We start from the raw sequence: 19,550 nt of genomic DNA, 5'->3' as shown, positions 1-19,550 counted from the left end.
GGTAAGTTCTCAGCCATTCTTTCTTTTTTATTATATTTTAAAAGAAATTATTTATTTTATTTATTCTTTTGTTTTGGCTGCGTTGGGTCTTCGTTGCTGCGGGCGGGCTTTCTCTAGTTGAGGCGAGTGGGGGCTACTCTTCCTTGTGGTGAGCGGGCTTCTCATTGCGGTGGCTTCTCCTGTTGTGGAGCATGGACTGTAGGCACAGGGGCTTCAGTAGTAACTCGTGGGCTCTAGAGTGCAGGCTCAGTAGTTGTGGCTCACAGGCTTAGTTACTCCGCGGCATGTGGGATCTTCCCGGACCAGGGTTCGAACCTGTGTCCCCTGCATTGGCAGGTAGATTCTTAACCACTGCGCCACCAGGGAAGCCCCTCAGCCATTATTTCTTTAAATAAACTTCTCTCATCCTTTCTCGCTCTCTTCTTCTGAGATATCCATCACCCTAATGTTGCCCTTCCTGAAAGAGTCAAATGGCTCTCACAGAATTTCCGCATTCTAAAAAGATTTCTGTGCTTGCTTTGACAGTACATATACTAAAATTGGAACCATAAAGAGAGAGATTAGCATGGCCCCTGCGCAAGGATGACACGCAAATTCGTGAAGCATTCCATATTTTTATAGATAGCTAGTGGGAAGCAGCCACATAGCAACAGGGAGATCAGCTTGATGCTTTGTGACCACCTAGAGGGGTGGAATAGGGAGGGTGGGAGGGAGACGCAAGAGGGAGGAGATATGGGGATATATGTATATGTATAGCTGATTCACTTTGTTATAAAGCAGAAACTAACACAGTATTGTAAAGCAATTATACTCCAATCAAGATGTTAAAAAAATAAATAAAAAGATCTTTCTCTTTCCTCTTCTACTAGTATCATTTCTACATTTCTATCTTTGAGCTCACAAATTCTCTCTTCCATACGGTCTGCTCTATTTCCAGTGCTTTCTCAAGAATTCTTCATCTCGTTTATTAGTTCTTTAGCTCCAGAATTTTTATTTGGTTCTTTTTTTTTTTTTTTAGGGTTTCAATCTCTTTGGGAAAGTATTCCTTCTGTTCTGCCTTTGTGAGTTTCGTTGCTCGTTGAGTTTCTTCCTGACAGTTGTTTTGAATTCTCTGTCAGTTAGAGCACCATATCCCATGACCTTATGATTGTTTTCTGGAGAATTATTTACTTTTGTGGTACACTATTGCTGTGGTTCTTCATGGTGCTTGATGAGTTGTCCTCTGCCAGCACATTTGAAGTAGCGAGCACACTTCTATTCTGATGAATCGTGGGTTTAGAAGTTAGGGGCTTTTCTTTTGTTTTCCAGTAGGTGGCACTAGAGCACACGGTTTTGGTTTCTCTTACCTGAGCTGCCTCTGGTTATATTTGAGTTCTTCTGTCAGAGGTGTTGCAAGGTGCTCTCACTGTCACTTCTTGTGCCTCTGGAGTCATTGGTGCTTTGCTGCTGCCCGTGTTGCTGGTGTTGCCACCTGAGGCTCTGAGATGGGGGCTCTTCTGCTGTGTCTGGGGTCCCCTGAGTTGCCATTGGCTGTTGTTTCAACCTCCAAGTACTTTCTCTTTCCCAGAGGTCAGGGAGTGGGTCTGATCACAGGGTTGGTTCTCCCCGCAACCAGCCCCCACCCCTAAGTGGGGTCCAACTGTCACCTCATTAATATAACGAGACACCTTTGTGGCTCTCATCACTTTGGAAATTCCAAGCGTTTTAGGAGAACTGTGCCAGGAATGGGGAAAAAGACCAAATATAGATTTCATTTTATGAAACTCAATATCACACTCTGGGAAAAATTAAGTTGCCTCTTGTGTAATTAAAAATTTGTTAAGATGATAAGTCTCATGGAAAGGATTCTTATGACAATAAAGGTGGGGAACACAGGGAAATTTTTGGAGGTGATGGATATATTTAGCTATTGGACAGCTACATTGATCAGCTCTGGAGGTGCCCTACCTGGGGCCCATCTGCTATGTAAAATAAGTAAAAAACAAATCAAAGCCAAATTGATTGGGTTTTCTCTACTACTAGCAGCAGAAAGTGTCTTCATTGAAATAGTCATGCCATACATTTTAATTCAACCTTATAATTTCACACCAGGTTTCAAATAAAATGAGAGGAATCATTTCTTCATCTCAGATAACAAAGCAAGAGTAAAGCTGCAACCTTGGGATCAAATAAAACTTATCTCAACTGTATGTCTATTGCAGACATGACTATCTCCTTATTAAATTCCTATAGCATGATGACTTATTTAGTGTAAATAATATACAATGCAACTAAGATGTTCAAAAAATAGACTGAATTTGCTTAAAAATAGAATAATAGTCTCCGACACTGGAGGAATTGTGCTCAAATGATTATTACTTTGAAATAAACTTCTAAATCAATCACTTACATTTAGGATTTCCTTCTATTTGACACTGACTCTTCAAATGGAACAAAATAGCAGAATCCTCTATTTTCTCAACCAATTTCTTTCTCTGAGACTTGTCCAACAACTTTATATAATCTATATTACTTATAATTACTTCTAGTATAATAATTTACTTATATTCCCAAAGTCTATGGAATTTAGAATTATATAATGATTTAATAGTTGCACAATGTTTTATACAAGGGTAGAATATTTCTTTGATTTACTTTTCTAGCTTGTTTCTAATCACATACTTTTTGTCAAGTTTGTTTCCATTCTTATCGTCTGTTTTCAGTTTATGTAACTCCTTTTTAATCTTTTGGATTAAATTTACCATTTACCAATCCCACTGACCATTGCAACAAAAAGAATAAAATACCTAGGAATAAACCTACATAGGGAGACAAAAGACCTGCATGCAGAAAATTATAAGACACTGATGAAAGAAATTAAAGATGATGCCAACAGATGGAGAGATATACCATGTCCTTGGATTGGAAGAATCAATATTGTGAAAATGACTATACTACCCAAAGCAATCTACAGATTCAATGCAGTCCCTATCAAATTACCAATGGCATTTTTTACAGAACTAGAACAAAAAATCTTAAAATTTGTATGGAGACACAAAAGACCCCAAAGAGCCAAAGCAGTCCTGAGGGAAAAAAACGGAGCTGGAGGACTCAGACTCCCTGACTTCAGACTATACTACAAAGCTACAGTAATCAAGACAATATGGTACTGGCACAAAAACAGAAACAAAGATCAATGGAACAAGATAGAAAACCCAGAGGTAAACCCATGCACCTATGGTCAACTAAACTATGACAAAGGAGGCAAGGATATACAATGGAGAAAAGACAGCCTCTTCAATTAGTGGTGCTGGGAAAACTGGACAGCTACATGTAAAAGAATGAAATTAGAACACTCCCTAACACCATAGACAAAAATAAACTCAAAATGGATTAAAGACCTAAATGTAAGACTGGGCACTATAAAACTCTTAGAGGAAAACATAGGAAGAATACTCTTTGACATAAATCACAGCAACATATTTTTTGATCCACTTCTTAGAGTAATGGAAATAAAAACAAAAATAAACAAGTGGACCTAATGAAACTTGAAAGCTTTTGCACAGCAAAAGAAACCATAAACAAGATGAAAAGACAACCCTCAGAATGGAAGAAAATATTTGTAAATGAATCATTGGACAAAGGATTAATCTCCAAAAATACATAAATACATAAACATAAATACATAAATCCAAAATACATAAATACATAAATATATACAAAATACATACAAAATACATACAAAATACATAAACAGATCATGCAGTTCAATATTAAAAAAAAAAAGCCAATCCAAAAATGGGCAGAAGACCTAAATAGACATTTCTCCAAAGAAGACATACAGATGGCCAAGAAGCACATGGAAAGCTGCTCAACATCACTAATTATTAGAGAAATGCAAATCAAAACTACAATGTGGTATCACCCCACACCAGTTAGAATGGGCATCATCAGAAAATCTACAAACAACGAACGCTGGAGAGGGTGTGGAGAAAAGGGATCCCTCTTGCACTGTTGGTGGGAATGTAAATTGATACAGCCACTATGGAGAACAGTATGGAGGTTCCTTAAAGAACTAAAAATAGAATTACCATATGACCCAGCAATCCCACTACTGGGCATATACCCAGAGGAAACCATAATTCAAAAAGAAACATGCACCCCAATATTCATTGCAGTACTATTTACAATAGCCAGGTCATGGGAGCAACCTAAACGCCCATCAACAAATGAATGGATAAAGAAGATGTGGTACATATATACAATGGAATATTACTCAGCCATGAAAAGGAATGAAATTGGGTCATTTGTAGAGACATGGATAGATCTAGAGACTATCATACAGAGTGAAGTAAGTCAGAAAGAGAAAAACAAATATCGTATATTAATGCATATATATGGAACCTAGAAAATGGTACAGATGAACTGGTTTGCAGAGCAGAAATTGAGACACAGATGTAGAGAAAAGACGTATGGACACCAAGGGGGGAAAGCGGTGGGGGGTGGGGGTGGGGGTGTGATGAATTGGGCAATTGGGATTGACATGTATACACTGATGTGTATAAAATGGATGACTAATAAGAAAAAAAAAAGTTGTACCTAATATAAAAGGGGTTTTTAATATGTGTTTGCCGAATAAATTAATCAATTAATTAATTTACTGGTGCACACTATATTTAGTGTTTAGTGATAAAAAAATAAAATTTTGATTACATAAAATATTTGAATGTTCTTCAATTTAAAATGATTAAATAAGATATTCAGACAAGTCAAGCTTTCAAATCTGTCCGTTACAACATATTTTCTGATTGTCATTTAGGCAACCACTTTCACAAACCTTCCATTGTTTCTATATACACATGTGAGTAGAATATAATGGAATAGAATGGGTATAGCTAGATATTCTTATTCTCCTCCTCTAATTTATTAAGCAAAATGTTGTACACTACACATACTCTCCTGTACCTTGCTCCAAATATATTTTGGAGATTATTCCATAGCAGGGTACAGAGAGCTTCTCATTTTTTTCTAGCTGCAGGGTACTTCATCATTTATATCAGTGTATGCATGCATTCCCTTTTGTTTCCCAGCATTTTCTGTTTTCTGCTAAGGTAAGGTCCACACAGGATTCTCTCATGACAGACAGTTTGTCACACTATCTGGTGGGGGGCCTCAGAAATACATCTTTTCCACTACAGTGGCTTTGTCCTGATAGCTTTCTGAAAAGAGCACATCCCAAGTCAGAGTCAGCATGCCACTGATTTTTATTCAAGAGATAGAAAAAAAAAATTGAGGTGTTGAAGTCTACCCTTAATAATAAAAGGAAAGTTCTAGAAGTACCCAGGTTTAGATATTTTCTTTTAAAAAAATCAGGGAAAAGAGACAAAAGAATGTGATTGAAGGCATCATATACTTACAAGTTACCTGCATGTCTTGTATTTGTTGTCCCCTTTCTGCATCCCATGGTGTGAAGGGACTTGTGTGTTTGTCTTTGAGAATGCAAAGATGTAGGAGACCAGGAAGTGGGTTCAGTAAGGGCTTTCTCCTAGCTCAGGGCAACACGCCTAAATACAGAATGCAGAAAACCCCTGAGATAAAACAGGGAAGGAAGCAAGGAAACCTTCCAGATCACATGTGTCCAAAGTTCCGGAATGTAAATGAAAACGATCTTTGTTTTGTGATGCAACTCTCCCTTTCTCTTTTCCTTCTGTTTCTTGTCCTTGATGCTGTATGAAGCAGAAGATTCACTCCCTGTGTATTTCAGAGAATAAATATAAGGAAATGAGGGCCAAAGGAGGCAGCAAGGGTAGAAAGCAAAGAGGATCAGGAAAGAATGAAATAAGGTACTGGAATCAACACTGGGAACTTCCAGGTCCAGGTTAGGGGCTGAGGAAGCCATCCAGGACATTTCCTGCAGGGTCATTCAACGAGATCCTGAGCAAACCAGATCCTGAGAAAGTACTCTTGTTGTGAAGAATGAGTGCTAAGCAGGAAAACTTTTCGTGCTGTGAAGAAGCTGGGACAGAAGGTTCTTCTTTGTTTATAAATTTTTTTTTATTGAAGTAGAGTTGATTTACAGTGCTGTGCCAATCTCTGCTGTACAGCAAAGGGACTCAGTTATACACATATAGACATTCTTTTTTATATTCTTTTCCATTATGGTTCATCACAGGAGATTGGATATAGTTCCCTGCACTATACATTAGGACCTTGTTTATCCATCCTATATATAATAGTTTGCATCTGCTAATCCCAGACTCCCACTCCATTCTTCCCCCACCTCCCCTCCCCCTTGACAACCACAAATCTGTTCTCTATGTCTATGAGTCAGTTTCTGTTTTGTAGACAGGTTCATTTGTGCCATATTTTAGATTCCACATATAAGTGACATCATATGGTATTTGTCTCTTTCCGACTTACTTCACTTAGTGTGATCACCTCTAGTTGATGGGACAGAAGGTTCTTGCTTGAGTGTCACCATCTTCGCTTCAGCTCAGGAGTCCTACAGGAGACAGAGGAGAGGGTTTTTTCCAGACCTACCTCTTCATGCTGCTTCGTTCCCTCTTTTTGGGGGCCTCACGTTAAAGCCTTGTAGTAAGAAGGGGGAAATCATTCTTTTTTTTTTGGCGGTACGCGGGCCTCTCACTGTTGTGGCCTCTCCCGTTGTGGAGCACAGGCTCTGGACGCGCAGGCTCAGGGCCATGGCTCACGGGCGTAGCCGCTCCGCGGCATGTGGGATCTTCCCGGACCGGGGCACAAACCCGTGTCCCCTGCATCGGCAGGCGGACTCTCAACCACTGCGCCACCAGGGAAGCCCGGGAAATCATTCTTAAGCCTCCCTGAGCCAAAGATACTTTAGAGCACAGCCTCTTATATTATTTATTTATTTATTTTTAACTGAAGTATAGTTGATTTACAATGCTGTGTTCATTTCTGCTGTATAGCAAAGTGATTCAGTTACACACACACACACACACACACACACACACACATTTTCTTTTCCCTTATGGTTTATCCCAAGATACTGAATATAGTTCCCTGTGCTATACAGTAGGACCTTGTTGTTTATCCATCCTATATGTAATAGTTTGCATCTGCTAACCCCAAACTCCCAATCCATCCCTCCCCCACCCCCTCCCCCTTGGCAAACACAAGTCTGTTCTCTTACTAGCTGGTGCAAAACTTTATTGCAAACCACCTAATCAGAATTCAGTCTTTCTCATTTTGTCTGTCTCCTGTCTTGTCATCTCCACCACCGTTTCTAGGAGACCAAATCCATCTCTAAAAGAGGCTGAAGGGGCATTACCTGTTGGCTGAAGTCCAGAGTATCCTAGGAAAGGGAAGGGAGGATGCATACTTAAAACATACGGAGGCAAGTCTGTTCCCGGATACAATGTCCCCAGCCCCTGACTCCCCCCTCTCGCCTGAGATTTCTCTACATCACCATCCATATCACCTGATGCCAGGGTGGAGAGGAGAGCAGACCCTGAGAGCATGTGACCTAGGAAGTTTCCGTCACGCAAATCCAGCGTCATTTCATCAGGCTTAGCGTCTCTTCCTGCATTTGCCCCGGGATCTCCATCTGAGATCTCCATGCATGATAACCCTTCTCTTATCTGTACAGGCCATCACCTCTTATATTTCACTCATAAATAACCGCGGACTGTTGATTTCTGGATTTCCAGGAAATTTGAGATTGACTAGGTAAATGTTGCTCGATGTGTTCTCTGAATATCGATGACCCTGTATGATGACCCTGTAGGATAGGGTCATTGATATTCAGAGAACTCACTGAGCAAAGCCATATTTCTTCCTCCAAGAAACCTGCGGGGCATCTCAGCTGCTAACAGCTTCCTTACCATTTTAATTCCTGATTAAGAGCAGCCCCACCCCAAGGAGGAGCAGACCCATAACACAGGCCCGGATTCTACTCAGCATCTTGCCTCATGAAGGTTCATACCGTGTCCCTGAGAAAAGAAGCTAGTTTGGGTGATTTTTAACCTGAATCCAACTTCTCTGAGACTCTGAGAGCTTTGACTGGGGGGAGAAGCCTGATATGAAAGAACTAGAATAATTGGCCATTCCTAGAAAAGGAATGGCTACAAGGTTCAGGCAGTGAATCGCTTAAATATCACAGCCCTGGCATAAGGCCACACGTCTTCAACATCTGATGGACGAGGAGCCTGGGACTGGTTGAGATTGAACTCCCCTCAGGACAGGAACATCCCTGTAGAGGATGTACCCCTCCTCAGGTCACAATAACAACTCAGAGCAGGAGTGTCAGAAGCACAAGCCCAGCCCGACGCAGGGCACTGGTGCCTAGGGCCAAGGGGTGACCACGACCTGTGATGTCATGGGAGGCTCAAAACAGGGACATCCTCTATTCTGCTTGTCAGGCAGAACTGCCTCCCCAGGGAGTATAGGTATTGGTAGAAACCATCACGGGATGTCTGTAACCAATCAGGGGATTTCTATCACAGGATATCACAGGGCAGCCCCAATAACCTAAGCTGAAGGAGAGAAGAACATGGAGAAAATGCACATATGCCGTGGGGAGAGGAGAAACCTGACACTCGGGGGTAAGCAAGTCTCCTCCCTGATGCGTAAGGAATTTTCGAGGTCAGAAAGCTTCTCACTCCATTCCACTGTGACAGGGCTCGTCCAGCTGGGGTGCTCCACGTGGCAGGTGTAGACCTCTCCACTCTGAGGAACTATTTCAAGCATCACCATGGTCTGGAAGGTCCAGTCTCCATTAGGGATCAGGTCTGTGGAGACCACGCCCCGCCTCCTCTTCCTGGCCATTCTGGAAGCACCTGACTTCAGTGTGGTCTGGATAGAAACCATTCACAGAGCAGACCAGGAGGCTGTGGTGCCACAGGGGCTGGGTCTTTGCAGGATACACAGTCACTGTAGGCTCCAGTAGGAGAGAAAATGTAGAGGGAATAGTGAGGGAGACAGTAAGTCTCCTGACCAGATGTAGCCTTGGGCAGACCAGACTGCCATGTGGCTTAGGAGAAGTCAGTGTCATGGGTCTTGAATTTAACCCCTATAACAGGGCCTATTAGAGTTGAGAGATGTTGAGCAAAATTGTGGGGTTTCTTTTCATAATTTGAAACAGTTACCTATTGTTGAAGTGTTTACAAATTTTGCAAGACACAGGGTGCATTCAATAAAAGGGTGATTTTTGTAACTAGGCTGCCTGTGTTCAAATCCAGGCTTTACTTCTAACTGGTTAATCTTGGGAGAGTTTTTAAATCCCTCTGTGCCTCAGTTTTCTCTCCTCTAAAGGAGGGTAATGATATGAATTTACCTCTTCAAGTTAAATGAGTCATATATACAATGGAATACTACTCAGCCATAAAAAAGAATGAAATAATGCCATTTGCAGCAACATGGATGGACCTAGAGATGATCATACTAAGTGAAGTAAGTCAGAAAGAGAAAGGCAAATACTGTATGATATCACTTATATGTGAAATCTAAAATATGACACAAATGAACTTATCTACGAAAGAGAAACAGACTCACGAACATAGAGAACAGACTTGTGGTTGCCAAGGAGGGTGGGGCTGGGGGAGGGATGGAGTGGGAGGCTGGGGTTAGCAGATGTAAGCTATTATACTGTATATGGAATGGATAAACAATAAGGTCCTACTGTATAGCCCAGAGAACTATATTCAATATCCTATGATAAACCATAATGGAAAAGAATATTTTAAAAAGGATGTATATATGTATAACTGAATCACTTTGCTGTACAGCAGAGATTAACACAACATTGTAAATCAACTATACTTCAATAAAAAATATTGATCATCATATTAAAAAAAAAAGAGTTAATGGACTTAAACTATGTAAGGAAATGGTTGGGGGAATTCCCTGGCGGTCCAGTGGTTAGGACTCTGCGCTCTCACTGCTGAAGGCCCAGGTTCAGTCCCTGGTCAGGGAAGTAAAGTCCCACAAGCCGCACAGGGAGGGCCAAAAAAGAAAAGAAAGAAATGACCAGAACTTAGCCTTCAGTATATGTCAGTTACTTATTGAATGTTTTTACTGTGAAAGAAAGTGTGATTCACAGCTTAAGGGTAAAGTAGGGAACAGTAGTGGGGTAGATAGAGATGTAGAGTGTGAAATCCTGGTTACACTGCCTCAATGGACTCACATCTTAGAACAGCACAGAAATGGTTCTTCCCCTGAGAAGCAGAAATAGACAGAGGTCATTCTCTAACTCTATGGGTTGTGTCTCAAGGAAAGCATGAGTCCTGCAGAGGAAAAGGAACAAGGAAAGTTAATCATTTAAAAAGCTTTTATTGTTTTATACTCAGCTGATGGATCTCTCTCTCTCTCTTGCTGTTTTTTTTTTTTCCCCAAAAAAAGCCACATCTAGTTTTTCAATTGTTATCATTTTAGAATTCTCTCTCCTTCTAAACTGACATTTGAGATCAGGGCAGGGTCTGGGACTCTTCACGTCTGAGACAGCCTCTAGCACTCTCAGGCCCTCAATAAATACAATTATTTTAAAAGAAAGGAGAGGGACTTCCTTGGAGGTCCAGCGGTTAAGACTCCGCCCTCCCAATGCTCAGGGCCTGGGTTTGATCCCTGGTTGGGGAACTAAGATCCCACATACCGCAACTAAGCCTGCGTGCCACAACTAGAGAAGCCGTCGTGTGGCAACTAGACCCAGCACAGTCAAAATAAAATAAATAAATAAATAAATTAATTAATTAAAAAAAAAAGAAAGGAGAAATGGGGGACACATTTGTACAGTACCACAAAATAGCAGATTTAAGATCGATGGTAAATCATTAGTCACAATTTTTCAGTTTCTATTTCAGTAAGTAAAAAATGTTAAATTCTCAACATGGAAAATATTGAACAGAATCTAATAGAAACCACAAACTGGAGAAAATGTTGAATCAAGTATCAGCAAAGTGTTAATAATCTTACTGCATAGACAACCCATAAAATTACTGAGAAAAACACTAGGACCCTAGTGGCAACAGATTAATAGATAATGCTTTGGGCAGTCATTAAAATTGGGGGGAAAAAAAGAGAGAAGAACTTTAGAAATAAAAGAAATGTAAGTTAAAAATAATAAGATATAAATTTCTAACTAAGTGGCAATATGGAAAATAAAATCTAACAATGGGGAATGTGAGGTAAATTGCTTACAACCATACAAAGGGAAAACACAACTACCTAAGTACTATTAGCATTATAAAAATAGTAACATCAGTATGGTATTATTAAGTAACAAAATTATATGTGAAAAGCTAGCTTCACAATAATTTCAAATATGTAAAAATATACACACTAAGAAAACAAAAGAGTAGTTGGAAATTTAGACCTAAAAGTAGCCTCAGAAAGGTCGGAGGTGAGTGGAAGGTTCTTCTCCGCTGCACCCCTAGAGATTAGTCTCCCTCACAAATTTCATTCTCAAAGAAACGCGCCTGCACACAGACGCCACGCCGGCACATTTATTTCAGGGGTTTCAGGAGTAAGAGGGTGTGTGACCAGAGCAGACTGGGGCTCCTCTCGCGTTCTCCTAAACCTCTTACATTCCTCACCTCTCCTCCCCTACCCTCCCCCAACCACAGACACCTGGAGGTTCCTTCCCGCATCTCCGACCACCCACCCCAGTCAGCCTTTTCCTTAGTCTCCCCTCCCCCAGACTCTCCCAGGGCGGCAGCGGAGGCTGCCTGGAGCCCTCGCTCCTGCATCCCTCTCCCCATACCCCCCTCCCTCCCGGCCCTCTCAGACCCCAGGCCCACTCCCCCCACCATACACACACTCTCTCCCCTCTCACCAGCACACGTCGACAAAATCTCACTTTAGTTTTCCCACAGAAGGCTCTCAGGTTACGTGTACCCTCGTAACTTGCACTTGTCCACAATCCTACACACTCACTCTGGACTCAGTCCCTCTGTCTCTGTGTCTCTCTGTCTCTGTCACCGCCCCCCCGCCCCCCCACGACCTCACCGCCGCACGCTGCTTCTCTCCAAGAACTTGTAGTTGATCCTGCAGAAGGTGTGCACGGCGGCCCGCGCCCGCTGCAGGGCATCCTTCTGGCGGTTCCAGAGCTCCGCGGCCGGCCGCCCCAGCTCGCTCACCGCCGGGTCCTCCCCCATGTGTCTGTCGAAGCGCATCAGCTCCTCCCGGTTATAGATGTACCTGTCCAGGAAGTGCACCTGCCGCGTGCTGTTGGAGAAATGACACTCGGACTTTACCTGCACCATGAAAAGTGCTGTGGGTACAGGAATGATGTCACCCGCGCGCATGGGAAGAGACTGGCGGTGACGTCCACCGATGACAGGCGCCCGAGCGCAGGCGGGGGGCGCTAGGACTCCCTCGGAGGCTCTACCGGCACCCCACGGGTTCATCTTCCACCTGCCAGCGGTGGAGGAAGGACGTGCTGGGCGGAAGAGACCCCTCTGCTCCTGAGCCATTCGGGCTCCACTTGGCTTCCATGCTCGCCTGGACATCTCCAAGTGTGAACTGGACTGGGATTTGCCCCATCACCATCTCCTCTTAGGAGTCTCCTTCATTCTGTAAGTACTTGGTTAGGGCTGTGCTTGTGTCCAAATTTCGCTGTCCCTTGGGACTCCAAGGAAGGGAACACAGCCGTCTCCCCTCTACTTGTGGAGCTTAAAATTTAGTGAAAGTGATGGACAAAAGCCAAACACGCAAGAATTTATACAGAAGTGAGAAAAGTCAGGATAAAAGTGTGGCGTTCTATAGCAGAGAATGATAGGATGACCTAAATTAGGTTAGGGTGCCAGAGAAGTGGTCTCTGAAGACCACTTTAAGTGGTAACATAAAAGGTTACGTGGATGTGAGCTAGAGGAAGTGTGTGTGTGTGTGTGTGTGTGTGTGTGTTTAGGGGAAAAAGAGACACATTTTAGGTAATGGTAATACTGTGTGGAAAAGCTGAAAGAATTGATGAACTTCCTCTAGAAAGTTCACTGAAGCACAGAGAGTGAGAGGAAGGAGGGGAAAAGATTAGACTGGAAAAATCACAAGGAACCAGGCACTTAAATTCCTTGTAGGTGACATTAGGATTTTGACTTTATGCTAAACGTAATGAGAACTATTGAAGAGTTTTAGGAGATTAAAACCATAACCCCAATACAGGTCCACAATTCCTTTTCTGCATTTCCAAATCTGGATAGCTCAGAAAATCAGATTTTCTAAAAATTTGCTGCTAAAATTCATTTGGCAAATCTGACCTGCTGAGGGAAGGGGTCAAATGTGTCTCAGAGCTCTTATTGGTTACATATGGTTCTGTAGCTTCACTGTGTGTAAAGATACACATAGACATAAATATACACATATATATCATATGAATGCACATATTTTTGATTTTTTGGTATTAAATTACAGTATCATTAACATTATGTTAGTTCCAAGTGTACAACATAATGATTCAATATTGTTAAAAGTTATACTCCATTTAAAGTTATTACAAAATAATGGTTATATTTCCCTGTGTTGCACAGTATATCTTGTTGCTTATTTATTTTATTCACAGTAGTTTGTATCTCTTAATCCCATACCTTTATCTTGCCCCTCTCCCCTTCCATTTCCACACTTGTAGCCACTAGTTCACTCTTTGTGAGTCTGTTTCTGTTTTGTCATATACATTTGTTTTATTTTTTAGATTCCACTTATAAGTGATAACATAGAGTATTTGACTTTCTCTGTCTGACTTATTCCATTAACCATAATACTCTGTAGGTCCATCCACATTGTTGCAAATGGCAGAATTTCATTCTTTTTTATGGCTGAGTAATAGTCCACTGTGTGTGTGTGTATGTGTGTGTGTGTGTGTGTGTGTGTGTGTGTGTATATACACAAACCACATCTTTACCCATTCATTTGTTGATGGACACTTAGGTTGCTTCTGCATCTTGGATATTTGTAAATAATGCTGCAGTGAACATTGGGTTTCATGTATGTTTTCAAATGAATGTTTTTGTTTCTTTCAAAAATGAAAATATTTTTGTCTTTAGATTTAGTTGAATTGTGAAAATGTCAAAAAGAGTTAAAGAATAACCCTGTGGTTAAAGGTAAGAAGAATAAATGGAAGTTTCTGATATCATTAATAGTGTGGAAAGTAGCATTGCTGCAGAAATTTGAGGCATTTTACTGAAAAATATTGTAACAGCCACCATTATTTATGACTTAAAAAGACAAGTTGTTGAAATCAAATAGAGATGTGATGACCAAGAACTCGTGACATTTTGAAAAACATGGCGTAAGGCAAAAAATAAAAATGAAGATCTTGAACTTGCTTTGATTGAATGGATTCAACAAGAAAGTAATGAATTTGTTCAACTGTCTAGTTTTGGGGGTAATGAAACAAGCTAAATAAAACCATGAAGAGTTGAACTGGAAGGTGAATGTGTGTAGAAAGTGTAAGTCTAGAATTTCTAGAAGCAGCATAGTGTGTATAAAGCAGTGTTTTCAACCTCAGCACTATAGACATTTTGGACCAGGTGGTTCTTTGTGGCTGGGGAGAGGGAGCTGTTCTGTGCATAGTAGCCTGTCTATCAGCTTTCCTGGCCTCTACCCACTAGTTGTCAAAAGAAACCCCCTGTGTGACAACTAAAAATGGCGCTATCTGGAGCCAATGTTCTGCGGCGGGTGAAGGAACGGGGAGAAAGAGTGCTGAGCTGTCGTTGGGTGAGAACCATGGGTGTAAATCATATGAAAAAACTGTCCTGGAGAAACCACTCTCAAGTATGGAGCAGCTGAGAGTGACATAGAAAAATTTGCCAACATTATTTCTGTTGAAAATCTTGGTCCTACATGAAATATGTTTTTTGGGAAGCCGGTCCCAGTGAAGAGCTGTTTTTTCCAATAAAATAAATTTGTTCAGTCCAACCAAAGTTGACTGATTTCTTTGCCTTGGCAATTAGTCACTGTGATATTGTGATTTATGATAAGAAACATGTATTTGTTCTTCATCCCCGTTTCTGCCACAGGTCTCCTAAAACCCTGGAAATTTCCTAAGGGGTAAAATCAATAAATGAGGCTTTTATATTAATTAGGTGACTTTTGGATCCAGTCTAAGGAGATGTACTGGTCCATAGTCCTCCCTATCTCAATAAACAGCGCCACCATCCACCTAGTTATCATGCAAGACAAAATCCTGAGGGATAAGCTTTTGATTTTCTATCTTCCAACTCCCACCATTTAATTCATTAACAAGTCACTCAACAATCTATCCCAAATCTGTTCACTTCATCGCTACTACACTAAATGAAGTCACAGGCACATCTTCCCTGGAGAACCCTTCTACTCTCCCCTAACTGGTCTCTGTAACTTCACTTGGAACCCCTGCAATCCAATCTCCATGTGGTAGCTAGAATTAGTTTTTAAAATAAATATAAATGGACTCTCCTTGTAACCCCTTAGTAGCTTCACATAGCTCTGTAAATAAAAGTCAAATTTCTCACTATGGCCATCAGGGCCTAACATGATTTGACTCCTGACTTTCTCTCTAACCTCATCTTATTCCACTCCCCAACTTGCTTTCTCTGCTTCAGCTCCTCTAACCTTCTTTCCATCCCTTAAACACAGCAAACATCTTCCCACACTTTGACCTTTCCCCTGGTTCCTCTCCCTGGAGCATTTGTCCCTTAGATCCTTCCCATGTCTGGCTTATTCTCATCATTTATGTCTCAATTGAATGTCACAGGAAGACCCCTGTAGACACTTGCACTGAAGTCAGGTGAATACAATTTTCTCAGTCCCTTAACCCTTATATTTTTTTTCAGAGCATTTATTGCTGTTTGAAATGTTCTTCTTGGTTCAATGTTTATTGGGTTGTTGTCTTTCTCTCTTGTCATTAGGTAACTTCCATGATCATAAGGGACTTTTTTTTCTGTTATTCAAATAGAATCCCCTGTGCCTAGGACAGAGCCCAGTATATAATAGTTGCTCAAAGAAGTATTTGTCATCTAAATGCATAAAGCCATAGTTTTGGGAATGGATCTTTGTGGGACTCCTGGTAAAGCAAGAAGGGGCTCCAGTTCCAACACACTTTTGTAATCATGACACCTATGTCTCTTCTACTTTCCTGTGAGAAATTCAGACTAACTTCCTCTTTCTCCTCTTACTACTTGGAAGAAACATTCACAGGTAAGGAAAAGGTGATTTTTAAGATATAGGGAACATTTCATGAAGTTTCATTTCATCCAATGCGTCTGTTATAGTGCTGAGGGTTTGTGCAAACCGGGGATTTTTAGTAACGGTGATGACATAGTAGGGGAAAGAATAGGGAAAAACTGGAAGGAGAGGTAACCAAAGACGGCTAATTATGGAAAATAGATGGCATGATGAATGAACCTATGAAATTTGGGCCCAAGACTCCAAGAGGTCAATGAGTTCCCTTGATTTCCTTAGTGGCTTTCAGCCCTATGGGATGGAAACAGCCTTCACATGCTCTGTATCCTGCTCAGGGTGTATGGTTTGAACCATATGAAATTGCTGATATTTGACTATTTGGAGTTTATAAAAATATAATTTCATAATTTATTCTATACTAGTTGAATCTCTTCTTGTGGGTTCAGGCCACAGAAAGAGGAGATATAGGAGAAACTGATAGGATAGAAAGGTTCAAAATAGAATAAGCACTAATAAGAACTAACCTGTGTCAGGTTTTCAGTTCTTATGAGTTCTTTAAGGCATCACAGAATGCCCCTTAGATGCTCCTTAACTACAGGGTCATTCTTAGTACTAAGGATCCCTGCTTCAGGTCCAGAGTGCTTTACGCAGGAGAAATAGGGAGAAAACTAACCCCAGCTTTTGTCAGAGTACCTCCAGTACAGGCATACAGGCCTTATGAACAGTGGGGTTTAGGGAGAAAGAAAAGGAGACAATAGATAACCAACAAGGACTTACTGTACAGCACAGGGAACTCTACTCAATATTTTGTAATAACCTATAAGGGAAAAAAATCTGTAAAAGAATATATATATGTATAATATATAATATATATATATAACTGAAGTGCTGTGCTGTATACCTGAAACTAACTTGATATTGTAAATCAACTATACTTCAACTTAAAAAAAAGAAAAGAAAAGGAGACAATGGTGAGGTCTCTTGATACATCCTCACGTATTAGTGAGAGGTAGCCGCATCACAGATCCCATGGACATAACACAGGATCTTCTAGGAGAGATCTTTCTAATTCCTTTTGAGTCCCCATAAAATTTTCAGAGGATTATTCCCATTTTCTGGCATAACTCAACAGAATAAAGGGAACCACGGATGGGAATTGTTTTGAAATCATTAATAATCATTTTAGATTATTTTTGAAAGCATTTCTAAATCCTCTCAAAACCCCGAGGGAATGGGATATAAGGTTGGAGAGGTTTTATTAGAAGAGAGTTGACAAGAAATAGCCTATATGTATATATACGAAGGCACCTTATGCTGGTCTTATAAAGAGGGCAAGTATCCAGGCTCCTTTTGTTTGTGGAAGGAATTGAGGATCCATGTGATAAAGGTAAGTAGTCACTGAAGAAGATGTCGGTGTTTTAAGTGACATGGCCTGGACCCAGACAAAGCTAACTCCCTCCCTTCCCCCACACCCCAAAATAGCTCACCATCAAAGGTGTGCGCTTACCTCTCCAGCCCAAGCCAGGAGCGGGCTCAGCACCATCAGTATCACTGTCAGTATTACTGTCCAGGAGCCTGCGGGGAACCAAAGGCACACCATGCAGAAGAAGAGAAGAAGACAGGGTGCAGGGGAGAAGACAAATCTCAGTGAGGACTAGGACCCTCCTCCAACCCACATCTCAAACATTACCAACCAAGGAACTCATTTCTTTGTTCCTGGATTGGGTCGTCTCAGTTTTGGAGAACCAATCAGATTCATCTGTGAATATCATCATCAGTTGCTGGTTAGATACTCAATATGAAGTTCCTCTTTTGAAACTCAGATTTCCTTCCTTAGGAGGATTGTTTTAATTTCGTGCTTTAAAGGTTTGATCCAGTTGTATTTGTAACATTTTAACTGGGGCCCTATTGTGAGCCAGCTCTGTGCTGGTCAGCGATGGTCACCCAAGTTTTTCAGGATTGTCTCCAGATACTGTCACTGAGTTTAGTGGGACCTCCAGGATACACATAGAGAAAGCGGCTTATCGGGGGCAATCCTTGTGGAATGGGGGGTCTTGAAGGTACCTTTGTAGAGCATGTAAATAACAATGTAATAGGGTCAATGTCCAAATCACATTCTACAAGACCCTCCATGTGGAATGGAGGTTCTTGAAGGTACCTTTGTAGGGCATGTAACTAACAATGTAATAGGGTCAATGTCTAAATCACATTCTACAGGGGGCTGAGAGATTGATAAAGGACTCAAATCAGCCTTTGGCACAGCAACTCTGCTTTAGAATAATTAATATTTTATGTGAAAAAGTGATCAATCCATTCCTCCTAGTTCCCTTTTTGACTTCCTCATTTAATTGGGGATATTTCCCTTTCTTTCCCTTTTAAAAAATTTTAATTTTATTTCATTTATTTTTTATACAGCAGGTTCTTACTAGTTATCTATTTTATACATATTAGTGTATATACGTCAACCCCAATCTCCCAATTCATCCCACCATCACCACCCCCCACCATCAGTTTCCCCCCTTGGTGTTCATATGTTTGTTCTCTACATCTGTGACTCTATTTTAGCCCTGCAAACCTGCTCATCTGTACCATTTTTCTAGGTTCCACATATATGCGTTAATATACGATATTTGTTTTTCTCTTTCTGACTTACTTCACTCTGTGTGACAGTCTCTAGATCCATCCACGTCTCTACAAATGACCCAATTTCGTTCCTTTTTATGGCTGAGTAATATTCCATTGTATATATATACCACATCTTCTTTATCCATTTGTCTGTCGATGGGCATTTAGGTTGCTTCCATGACCTAGCTCTTGTAAACAGTGCTGCAACGAATATTGGGGTGCATGTTTCTTTTTGAATTATGGTTTTCTCTGGGTATACACCCAGTAATGGAATTGCTGGGTCATATGGTAATTCTTTTAGTTTTTTAAGGAATCTCCATACTGTTCTCCATAGTGGCTGTATCAATTTACATTCCACCAACAGTGCAAGAGGGATCCCTTTTCTCCACACCCTCTCCAGCGTTCGTTGTTTGTAGATTTTCTGATGATGCCCATTCTAACTGGTGTGAGGTGATACCTCATTGTAGTTTTGATTTGCATTTCTCTAATAACTAGTGATGTTGAGCAGCTTTTCATGTGCTTCTTGGCCATCTGTATGTCTTTGGAGAAATGTCTATTTATGTGTTCTGTCCATTTTTTGATTGGGTTGTTTGTTTTCTTAATATTGAGCTGCATGAGCTGTTTATATATTTTGGAGATTAATCCTTTGTCCATTAATTCATTTGCAAATATTTTCTCCCATTTTAAGGGTTGTCTTTTTGTCTTGACTGTAGTTTCCTTTGCTTTGCAAAAGTTTCATTAGGTTTCACTTGTTTATTTTGTTTTTATTTCCATTACTCTAGGAAGTGGATCAAAAAATATCTTGCTGTGATTTATGTCAA

At 40.8% G+C, this 19,550-nt stretch overlaps 1 pseudogene across 1 annotated transcript; it reads right to left on the bottom strand.

Moving 5' to 3' along the window:
* Positions 1–8,484: 8,484 nt before the first annotated feature.
* On the bottom strand, positions 8,485–17,704 carry LOC309967622 (DLA class II histocompatibility antigen, DR-1 beta chain-like; annotated as a pseudogene). The gene is made up of 3 exons: positions 17,612–17,704; positions 11,956–12,203; positions 8,485–8,960 (listed from the first exon to the last, which is right to left on the bottom strand). The product of its transcript is annotated as a DLA class II histocompatibility antigen, DR-1 beta chain-like (transcript).
* Positions 17,705–19,550: the final 1,846 nt, after the last annotated feature.

The sequence above is a fragment of the Leucopleurus acutus genome, assembly GCF_964270905.1.
Source record: "Leucopleurus acutus genome assembly, chromosome: 10".
Classification (NCBI taxonomy): domain Eukaryota; kingdom Metazoa; phylum Chordata; class Mammalia; order Artiodactyla; family Delphinidae; genus Leucopleurus; species Leucopleurus acutus.
The sequence above is the reverse complement of the archived record's forward strand: the minus strand, read 5'-3'. Positions and strand labels throughout refer to the sequence as shown.